Source organism: Gobius niger (assembly GCF_951799975.1).
Source record: "Gobius niger genome assembly, chromosome: 20".
In the NCBI taxonomy this organism is placed as follows: Eukaryota; Metazoa; Chordata; class Actinopteri; order Gobiiformes; family Gobiidae; genus Gobius; species Gobius niger.
The window spans coordinates 3,944,978-3,955,391 of NC_136871.1; the positions used below are offsets into that span (position 1 = coordinate 3,944,978).

General features: G+C 38.1%; 1 protein-coding gene and 1 long non-coding RNA gene across 2 annotated transcripts in view; both read right to left on the reverse strand.

Moving 5' to 3' along the window:
• LOC306980133 overlaps positions 1-2,080 on the reverse strand; it is a 26,025-nt gene extending 23,945 nt beyond the window's left edge. Inside the window, exons 1-2 of the long non-coding RNA XR_013793996.1 lie at positions 1,924-2,080; positions 1,542-1,850 (exon numbers count right to left, since the gene is read on the reverse strand). This is a non-coding gene — a long non-coding RNA (uncharacterized lncRNA). The remainder of the gene's footprint in view (positions 1-1,541; positions 1,851-1,923) is intronic.
• The window catches only part of LOC306979444 (uncharacterized protein), a gene marked incomplete at its 3' end in the record, with an annotated part of 27,485 nt that extends 18,207 nt beyond the window's left edge, over positions 1-9,278 (reverse strand). Inside the window, exon 1 of the mRNA XM_079578396.1 lies at positions 9,180-9,278. The remainder of the gene's footprint in view (positions 1-9,179) is intronic.
• Positions 9,279-10,414: the final 1,136 nt, after the last annotated feature.

The window sequence follows — 10,414 nt, forward strand, 5'->3', positions numbered from 1 at the left end:
AGAATGAAATGTCTTAATTTGGAAAATTAGAATATCGTTAAAAAATGGCATTTATTTATGTTGTTCAACTTAAGATGTGAAACTAATTTATGATCGACTTTTGCAAAGTGAGATCTGTAGCCTTTGTTTGTTATCATTTTGATTATTATGGCTCACCTTGTAAAAACCCCAAATTAAAAATCTCAGAAAATAAGAATATTTTGAAAATGGCCTGAGCCAAAATCATCAAATATTTAACAAATAAAGGCTTGACATTTGTCACTTTACATGTAATGAGTCTATATCATATATTAGTTTCACATTTTAAGCTGAATTACAGAAATAAATGAACTTTTGAACGATATTCAAATATTCCGAGTTTCACTTGTATTTGTGTTTTTTTTAATGACTTATTATGCATGTGTTTACTATTTATTTGATTGCGTGTCCTATTGAAATAAACACACAGACAATATAGTAGTATCACTTCTAGGGTTCATTTGGTCAGACACTAGTTGTAACTGTCCCTCACATTAAGTCTTATTTTTGTCCATATCTTTCGCTCCTACGCCCTCTAGTGGTAAGGTAGACGGAACAATTATTTAATTTTTTGGTTCCGCCCGACCTTAATTGATTGCGCACTCAGCCAAGCCATGCTACAGCAGCAGCTACGTTTCAGGTAAAATAAATAAGAAGAAAACAAGGAGAAAGATATTGGAGGTTTGTTTAATTTGTTTATTTTAGTTAAATCGCCCAATTCGTATTTTAATGTTAATGTTATTTTTTAGAAGACAAATTAAGAGCTCATGGACATTTAGCCCCTCGTGGAGGTCAGCTCACGAGGTTTGTCTTTAAGTTTTACATATTTGTGATATTGTCAATTTCATGTTAATATTTGTTTGTTTTTCTTTTTTGTGCCCAGTTCTCACGGGTTGCCAAGGTTGTCAAGCCAATAAACCCTGTTTTTTTGTGCCTATGCTAAATCCATGAGGGTGCTACACTAGTGTTCTAGTGCAAATGCTGCTTTAAGACATGCCTGGAGTCTCATGGCTTACATGTCCATAGATCACATGTGCCAAACACAGGGCCCGCGGGCCAAATCCGGCCTTTGAGATGATTTAATCTGGCCCCACTCCATGAGCGGAAGAAATAACCAGACTGCTCCAGCCACTAGAGGGCAACTTAAATTAATAAAAAGAAAAGGAAAGAATTGTACATATGACATAATAAGAGACCAGGATATAAACCACACTTGTGACACAGGCTTGGAAAGCGCAATACAAGTGAAAGCCGTTATTTTTCTTCGAGGGAGCTGAATTTCAGCCCAAGACCCAAATGAGTTCGACGCCTTGCCATAGATGATCAACTTGTGTAATGTGACTTTAACAGCAATTATTTAAAAAATGATCAACTAAAGCTCAGATTCTGCTCAAATCAAGGCTAAGTCAAAATAATGAGTTCAAAGTAATTTCAGCAACATGCATCATTTCTATTGGAGTATTTTGTGTCACTGAGTGACTTCTCTTTGTAGCAACATATGAGACGTTTTGTTTGGCACTTACCGGAGCAAACAGTGATGTCGACTCTTCTGTACGACCAGTCAGAGAGATGCTTATGCTCTGCACACCAGTAAATGCCCTGGTCTTCTGGAGTGATGTCGGTAATTGTCACACGTAGACCAAGTCTTCGCTGTGACATCGAGTACTTTCCATTTGGGTTCAATAATGAGACGTCTTTACAATCAAAATCACCAGTTTCTTTGCAGAAATACAACTGTCCATGTTGGTCACTGGAGTCGGGGCGACCACATCTAATTGTAGTTTGGGCTTTGTTGTAGACAGTGCGGTTTATCTGAGGGTTTGTGCAATTCACTGGAAGCAAGAGTTTTGTATTACAATTTAGCTAAACCTACATCATCATTCAAACAAAAGTGATTTCTCTTACCGATTCTAAATTCTACTCTCTCTGGAGTCGGACAGAGAGTTCCATTGTCTTCTTGCTGTAGATTTCTCACCACAACTTTGTTATTGATGATCCTGGTTCTGTTCATTGGGAGGCTCTTGTTGTCCGGGCTTTCACAGGTGAAGTTGACCCATCCTCCTTCACATCCAACCCCTGTCTCTGCCCGCACTGTGAATGGAAAATACACACATTTTACAGGTAATTTACTTATTACTATTTTGCTCTAGTTTGGGGAATGTTATGACGTGTGAAGTTACCACTAAATCTGTCAAATCTGTGAAGAATTTACTTTTACTTCAGCAATAATTTGACAAAGCAAATGTTGCCTCTATTAGAATATTCTTTTACCTCATTAATGAAGCCAAGTACTGCATTGCTGCCCATACGGTGCAACATAAAACATGTGAGAGTTGCTCAATCAACTCAACTGAGGAGCAATGACAGTATTTACTTTCTGCCGAATCATAGTCGAAATATATACATAATTCTCACAACACAGACCCTGAAAATGTTACCTTTAAACGCTGTGGTTATGTTACAACATGGTATTAAATAAAAATGCATTTTTACCTGTAGCCGCTGGAATAACAAGAAGAAGAAAGATGATCATGTTGCCGTGTGTCCTCGCCTCGTTCATGATAGAAATGTTTGTTCTGCTTCTGTCACTTTTCTTGTCTAGATCGAATCATATCTTTTGCCCTATTTCCGTTTGCCTGTGGTTAAAATGTCAATGCACCTTCACTCTGCCTCAAACACACACTACACGGCTTCATGAAAACATGAATTCAGCTCTAACATAGTTTACTCTCAGTCGACTCGTCGACTGGACCAGATCATCATCAGAGTCCACAGGCCCTCTTTTATGGATCCTCAACTCAGTCCAGTCTATTAAAATCTCTACTACTTTCAAATACAATCAAATGTATTAAAGTACAATTAAAAACATCTTGTGTTGACCAAAGACCAAAGTGATTTATCTATGGCTTTTTTGACATAGGGCTTCATTTCCTAGTTATCCAGAGTGTTGTTGATTTTTGGAGATTCTTTTTGTAATTCATGCAGTTCTTCTATTTGAAGAGTTTCGTGGCGCTAGGCTAGTGCAAGGCTAGTGCATTTCTATGGTATCAGCTAGCCTGCATTAAAAACAGTCTGACCCGCTCCACAGAGCACCTGAGGCAAATCACTGATAACACCAGACTAACCGTATAAATGTCTGTGTCCATAGGATCATGTTTGGAATATAACTGACTTTGTATCACATGAATGATCACATTTTGAGGGACTATTTTCTAGCAAATCACGAAGCTGATGCTGCTCAAATATAAGTTATTTTAAATGCAAAGTGTTGAAATTACTCTATCGACACAGACATTTATATGGTTAGTCTGGTGTTATAAGTGATTTGCCTCAGGTGCTCTGTGGAGCGGATCACACTGTTTTTAATGCAGGCTAGCTGATACCATAGAAATCCACTAGCCTTGCACTAGCCTAGCGCCACGAAACTCTTCAAATATAAGAACTGCATGAATTACAAACAAAAACATCTCCAGAAATCAGCAACACTCCGGATGACTAGGAAAGGAGGCCCTATGTCAAAAATCCTGAAATATTCCTTTAATGGGATGATTGGAGGGTCTTTCATGTATGTATTGACATAATAGGCTTTTTCTTCTGGTGCTAAATTCTTATTAGTTGTGGATACAGTCCTCACATATTACTGTGAAATGCAAATGTTTATTATGTTGAATGTGGGGGAGGCGCTCATAAGCTTCTTGAGTCGGCCTATCTGTGACTGTTTAATGTGTATTTTGTTAATTAGGAAAAAGTAAGCTGCTCATACAAACTAAACAACACTCGCAAATACTTTTATTGGTGTGAAAGAATTTCAGGAAAATACAGACATTTTCATCTTGTGAGTAAATAATCGTGTGATGCTGCTTTAACCCCTTAACTCCCACCTGAACCGAGCACATTTTCTCCAGTTTGGCTTTGCCCCAATCCAAAAGCTTCTGGAAAAAAGCTGTGAGAATAGCAACAAAACTGAGATGAAAACAGTGATGGAAATGTGACAAAAAGTGAGAAAACCTTGACAAAAAAGTGATGAAAAATGTATGAAAAAGTGGCAAAAATGTGACAAAAAATGACGAAAATGTGACAAAAAATGACAAAAATGTGACAAAAATGTGACAAAAAAATAACAAAAATGTGATAAAATTTGACCAAAAAAAATACTAAAATGTGACAAAAAAATGATAAAAATGTGACAAAAAAATTACAAAAATGTGATAAAAACTCGACAAAAAATGACAAAAAAGCTACAAAAATGATGGAAAAAAATCTGATGACGTGAGGAAAAAGATCCTCTCGGTTCAGGCGGGAGTTAAGAGGTTAATCACATGCTGCAAGTTGTATGAACTGGGGCTGCACGTTAGCGCAACAAAATGTCCGAATGTGCTGCACAAAACGTGCACTTCAGACAGTCGCCGCTCGAACTAGAACAACTGGGAAACTCCATTGTCACAGTCGCTCAATAATAGAATCGTACAAACAATTAACAGCAATACCGCTAATAAAGGATAAAATGAACTTAAAATAAAGCAATATGTACACATTTACAAGTAAACAAACTTTAAAACATGAACTGAGGAGCGGATGAGAGCCGTCCCCAAAGATCGTTTGCAGATTTCATCGTCTGCTCAAAGCACAGGGGGCGGAGCTCTGACAGGGCAACCAATCATTTTAGAGCAGACGTTGAAAGTGTTCATGACGATTACAGTCCTGGATGTTCACGGAGAAGAACCAGCAAACAAAGAAAAAGGTTTTGATGCAGTAAACTCTCAATGAAAGAGTAATATGTTGTTAGGATTATAACACAAACACTAAATGATTTCAGCTTTCTTAGAAGAATTTTACCCAAGGACTGAAATTGAAATTCAAGCATTTGAGCCTTTGAGTCCGGCTGACTCAATATTGACACAACTTGTACCATGTTTTGAGTTATTGCAATATGACTCTGCTGTTGTATAATTACGTTTAAGCTCTGTGAAGCGCTTTGTGACTCTGTGTCTGTGAAAGGCGCGACACAAATACAGTTTAAACTTACTTACTTTACGACAGATATTTTCATCATTGGTAATGACTTCATGAATGTACAAACCAACACGTGCCTTTGCTCCTAAGACATGACTGTGACTTCACCGGGAGTGGGTACGTCTCCAGCTCGTCTCCATGGGGATGTGACTAAAGTCAGCAGGATTTGAGATTTAAAAGGTTATGTTTTCAACCAAATCCATTCTTTTATTACCCACTACAATAATAGCATTTTCTGTGTCAAGCTGGTCATCAGGAGCGTGTTGTGAACTGATGGCAACAGTACAAAATGTTACACAGTGTCCCTTTAACAGAGAGAGAAAAAAAATAATGCATCCGTCTTACTAACAATTTTGTGCATTGGTCGTGGCTCAACAACATCTCCTGTCTGCTTGAGATTTACAAAACCGGCAAACCTTGTAGTTTACACACTACAAACATGTTCCGAAGTGCACCAGAATCTTGTTTTCATTTAACAATTCATACTTCTAATCCCAAATCTGAAAGTTTTTTTTTTAAGTGCAGCCGATATAGCCTAGTGGTTAAGCTGCTGCACGTCTGGTATAACACGGTTCTGTCCTCAGCGTGGGGGGTTCGAGTTCTGGCTCCAGTTTGCTGAGTGTGTCTCTGCAGCCAAATCCTTAACCTCTGAACTCCCGCCTGAACCCAGAGGATCTTTTTCCTCACGTCATCACATTTTTTTTCCAGCATTTTTTTTGTTGGGTATTCAACTCATTTTTGTAACTTTTTTTGTAACTTTTTTTGTCACATTTTTTGTCACATTTTTTGTCACATTTTTGTCATTTTTTCGTCAATTTTTTCCATAAATTTATTGTCATTTTTTTGTCACATTTTTGTCATTTTTTGTCAATTTTTTGTCATTTTTTTGTCCATTTTTTGTGACATTTTTGTCTTTTTTCTTTTGGAGAAAAAGGACAAAAAAAAATGGTCACATTTTGTCTTTTTGTCATTTTTTTTTTTTTCGTTAATTTATCAACTTTTTTATCAATTTTTTGACATTTTTGTCACATTTTTTTGTCAATTTTTTATCAAATTTTTGTCATTTTTTTGGTCACATTTTTTGACACATATTTGTGAATATATTGTCATCTTTCCCTCTACTACATGAACCTATTCAATCCTAAAAATATTTCACTCTGCTTTCCCCCAAACTCTACCCATTGCTTTACTTCTTTGTGCCCACATTGACGTACACGGCGCCCACATTGTCGTACAGGGCGTCCCCGGATGGTGCTGTGTGGACGGTGCAGGCGTCTTCTCTCTTATTGAACAAAGTGCCGTATTCACAACGATCTGGCGTCTGTAATTCCTCATAGACGGGCTCCTCCTATTGACAAAACCGTCAGACTTTAACTGTTTTATGATTGTTTGAACAAAACAAGCACAAACCTGTCTGTTGTTCTGTTGTGGAGCTTCATTTCTTCTTTTATCTGAAGGAAATTCACAACAAGAAAACTGTTGTTAGCTCTGACATTTTGTATCTGACTTTTTTGTGGCTTAAACCGTTTTTTTGTTGAGAGTTTTTTGTTTTGTTTTGTGTATCTTGGCTGCAGAGGTGGGCAGAACAGCTAAAATATTTACTCAAGTAAGAGTAACGATAAGTGAACAGTCGGGTAACACTTTATTACACTGCCCCGATACAGTTTAGAAAATGCAATGTTCCATAACAATGTGTAATAACTTGTACCTAATACTACCAAGTAAATAATATGGATTTATAGTTTGGAGGTACATAATGTAATAACACATAAGACCCAAACTCTAACCCGAACTTAAGCCCTAAGGGTCTTATGTGTTATTCAATTATGTACTTCCAAAGTACTCATTCACATTATTCCCTCGTGTATAAACTTCATAGGTACAAGTTATTACAGGTCAAATAAAGTTCTTTTTAAGTTCTGTGAACCTTCTCCTTCTGAGTGTGCACATTCTCTCCCTTTCCTGTGAAAACATCTGTTGTCTGTTTTCTTTGTTTGCTGCTCAAATAAACCAATAGTGACCAAAATAACTAGTCAAGAGTAAAAAAGTACCTGTGGAGAAAGCTACTTGAGTAGTGTGAGTACTGAGTAACTGTGAGCGTAAAAGTTTGATTCATGATTTGTTATTGATGTAAATTATGAGAAGCAAAATATGAAACGATGTAAAAATAATTGTGTTTCCAAAGAAAAAAAAATATATATATATTTTTAAAAGAATAAAGTACATGAAACACAAACTACTTTTGTCACTTTAAGATTTACTCTGTGGAACCTGCACCTATTTGTTTATTTTACTTAAGTAAGATTACAGGTACTTCGTTATAATATTACTCAAGTAGAAGCAAAAAGTGCCATACGGCAAAAGGATTTTAAGAAGTACTTCAAAAAGTTACTGAAGTACATGTACTGAGTACTACCCGCCTCTGCTTGGCTGTGAGCTCTCGTTGTTGATTGGTGGACGGCCTTCAGCCTGCTGCTGCTTGTCTGCGCCTGATTGGTGGAGGTTCTTTAACACCGGGCCAATCATTGGACAGCTGATGCAGCCACGCCCACATTCACCTCATATACTGGCCCCGCCTACTTTCTGCGAGTGAGGATTTCAATACGAGCGATCGCTGTTATTGTTTTACTTCTACAATGTTGGCCGGATGTTTGGTGGGCAGCTGATGCAGACAGGCGTCTAACTCGGTTTTATAAAATGATAGATCTGTTACAGCACAAGAGAAGCAATGCCCTGTTTATGGACATTGTTTTTGCCGATTATAGGATTTTAATAAAATGTTTATCAAATATGAAAATGTCAAATGCCTACCACGGCCAACGGATGTGACGACGTCGCGATCGCTCGTGTCGTTGTCGATCTGCTTTTGCAACTGAACTCTTCATACATACCGGTTTGTACCTTGTTCCAGTGGCGAGAAAAAGTAAGTCCACCATTTGGAATTTCTCACATTTAAATTGCTCACTAAATGTGGTCTGATCTTCATCCAAATCACAGGAATGATGAAACAGTGTCTGATTAGACTATTACCACCCAAACATTTACATTTGATCATACTTTTATTGGCCACCACATGTAAACGTTCTCAGGACAGTGTGGAATAAGTAAGTACACCCCCTGAATCTCACTGAACTGCAGCAGTTTTGTAAAGAGGAATGGTCCGAGATTCATCCTGATGGTTGTGAGCGTCTACCATATAACCATAAACTGCGTGGGCAATTCTAAACATTCCAAACATGTATCTATAAACCATGAACGCGAACATTTGAATTTTGATTTTGGTCGCTTTGTGTTGTTTGAGTGTTTTGCATATTTGAAACAAAATGAACATAAATCCTGTCAACTTTTGGAAAACTCACCTTTTATATTCAGAACGATGAAGGCCACCAGCAGCACCAGCAGCCCCAGCCCAGGCACGCCGACAAACAGGGAGTGGATGACGCGATAAAAATAATAGTCCTCTGCAAAAAAGTTCTGATCAGTTTGGATCACTTCAATTTAGAGCCTAAGGGTTCACAAAGTTTACAGGTCGCGACCCCCAAATAATGAACAACTGCAGACCTCGACAATGAACTGTAACTGGTGCTTGCACTCGTTTCAAGGATTTAAAATCAGTTTGATCTAATTGATTTTAGTTTATTGCTGTATATACACTGTTTTAAATGATAAAATACTCTCACACAATTTTTTATTTTTGAAAATTATTCTCTCAATCTCACATCCTCACGACGCCCCTGGGAGTCACGACCCACACTTTGTGAAGCCCTGGCCTCTGTAGGATGATTATTGTAATGTGAGCTGTATCCTACGTTGTGCTCTATCTGTAAACAAGTTCTTACCTTGAAGCGGGTTGGTCGGCGACAGACCTGACAAAGAAGAAGTTCAAGTTTGTGACAATTGTTTCAGAGGGTTTTAACCAATAAAGGTTCTACCTTTGCAAAATGTTAGCAAATAAATAAATTATTCAACCGCCCAAAAGCAAAAATAGATCAAAAGGTAAAGGAATCAGTGGCGTGCACAGACATTCTGAAGGCCCTCCTCCTCCTGGCGGCCATTATCTGTTAACACTTTAGTCTCGTCTCCAGTTTTGCGTCGTTCAGTCAGTGAGTCATGACGTTATGTGAAGTGATAGAAGTGACACCACTCACCTAAAGTCACCTCCAGTCGACAGAAGATCTCGAGCTCGTTTCCATGTTCTGTGTCAGTCCCACTTCCAAGCCAGTAAGTTCCTCCATCCTCTGCTGTTATGTTGAATATTGTTACACTGAGCCCGTTTTCTGAGTCTTCAAACCTAAACTTCTCAGGGTTTGGATCTGGCCTTGAACTGTTGATTTGTCTGCAGGTATGTGGATCTTCCCCTTTACAAAAGAATTTATTCGCACGATGTTTCTTTGGATATTCACATAACAGTTCGAGGTTTTCTCCAATACGTCCTTTCTTCTGATGATCTGAAAAGTCTAGACAAAATAAAAACCATTAGTGTCTGTCTACATCTTTATATTCTGCCAGTATTTTTGTATCTTCTCCGGTTTCAGCACTTTTCTTAGCAGCAACAGCAGTTTATGAGAAGAGCTTCTGTGTTGCACTTACTGGAGAGAACAGTGATGTTGACTCTTTGGTACGACCAGTCAAAGAAATGCGTATGCTCTGCACACCAGTAAATGCCCTGGTCTTCTGGAGTGATGTCGGTAATTGTTGCATTTAGACCATGTGGGTTCAATAATGAGACGTCTTCACAATCAAAATCACCAGTTTCTTTGCATAAATACAACAGTCCATGTAAGGAGCTGGAGTCGGGGGGACCACAATTAATTGTAGCCTGAGCTTTGTTGTAGACAGTGCGGTTTATCTGAGGTATTTTTCTGCAATTCACTGGAAGCAAAGATTTAATAATACAATTTTGCTAAACCTACATTATTATTCAAACAAAAGTGATTTCTCTTACCGATTCTAATTTCTTTTCTGTTTGGAGTCGGACAGAGGATTACATCTTCTTGCTGTAGATTTCTCACCACAACAGTGTTATTGATGATCCTGGTTCTGGTCATTGGGAGGCTCTTGATGTCCGGGCTTTCACAGGTGAAGTTGACCCATCCTCCTTCACATCCAACCCCTGTCACTGCCCGCACTGTGAATGGAAAATACACAGGTAATTTACTATTTTGCTCTAGTTTTGGTCTCGTATTGAGAATGTTGTTGTGAAGTTACATAAACTCACAAGAACATAAAACAGTCAGTCCCCTCTTTAGAGTCTTTTCCTTGTAACTCTCAGAGGAAGTTAGTTTTCTTATAAGACAGAGCCCTTTGCAGCTAAACAAACTCTCTCAGACTTTGAATCAATAATATCGTCCGTCTTTTGCCCGTAAGAAAGTCTTTAATCGTC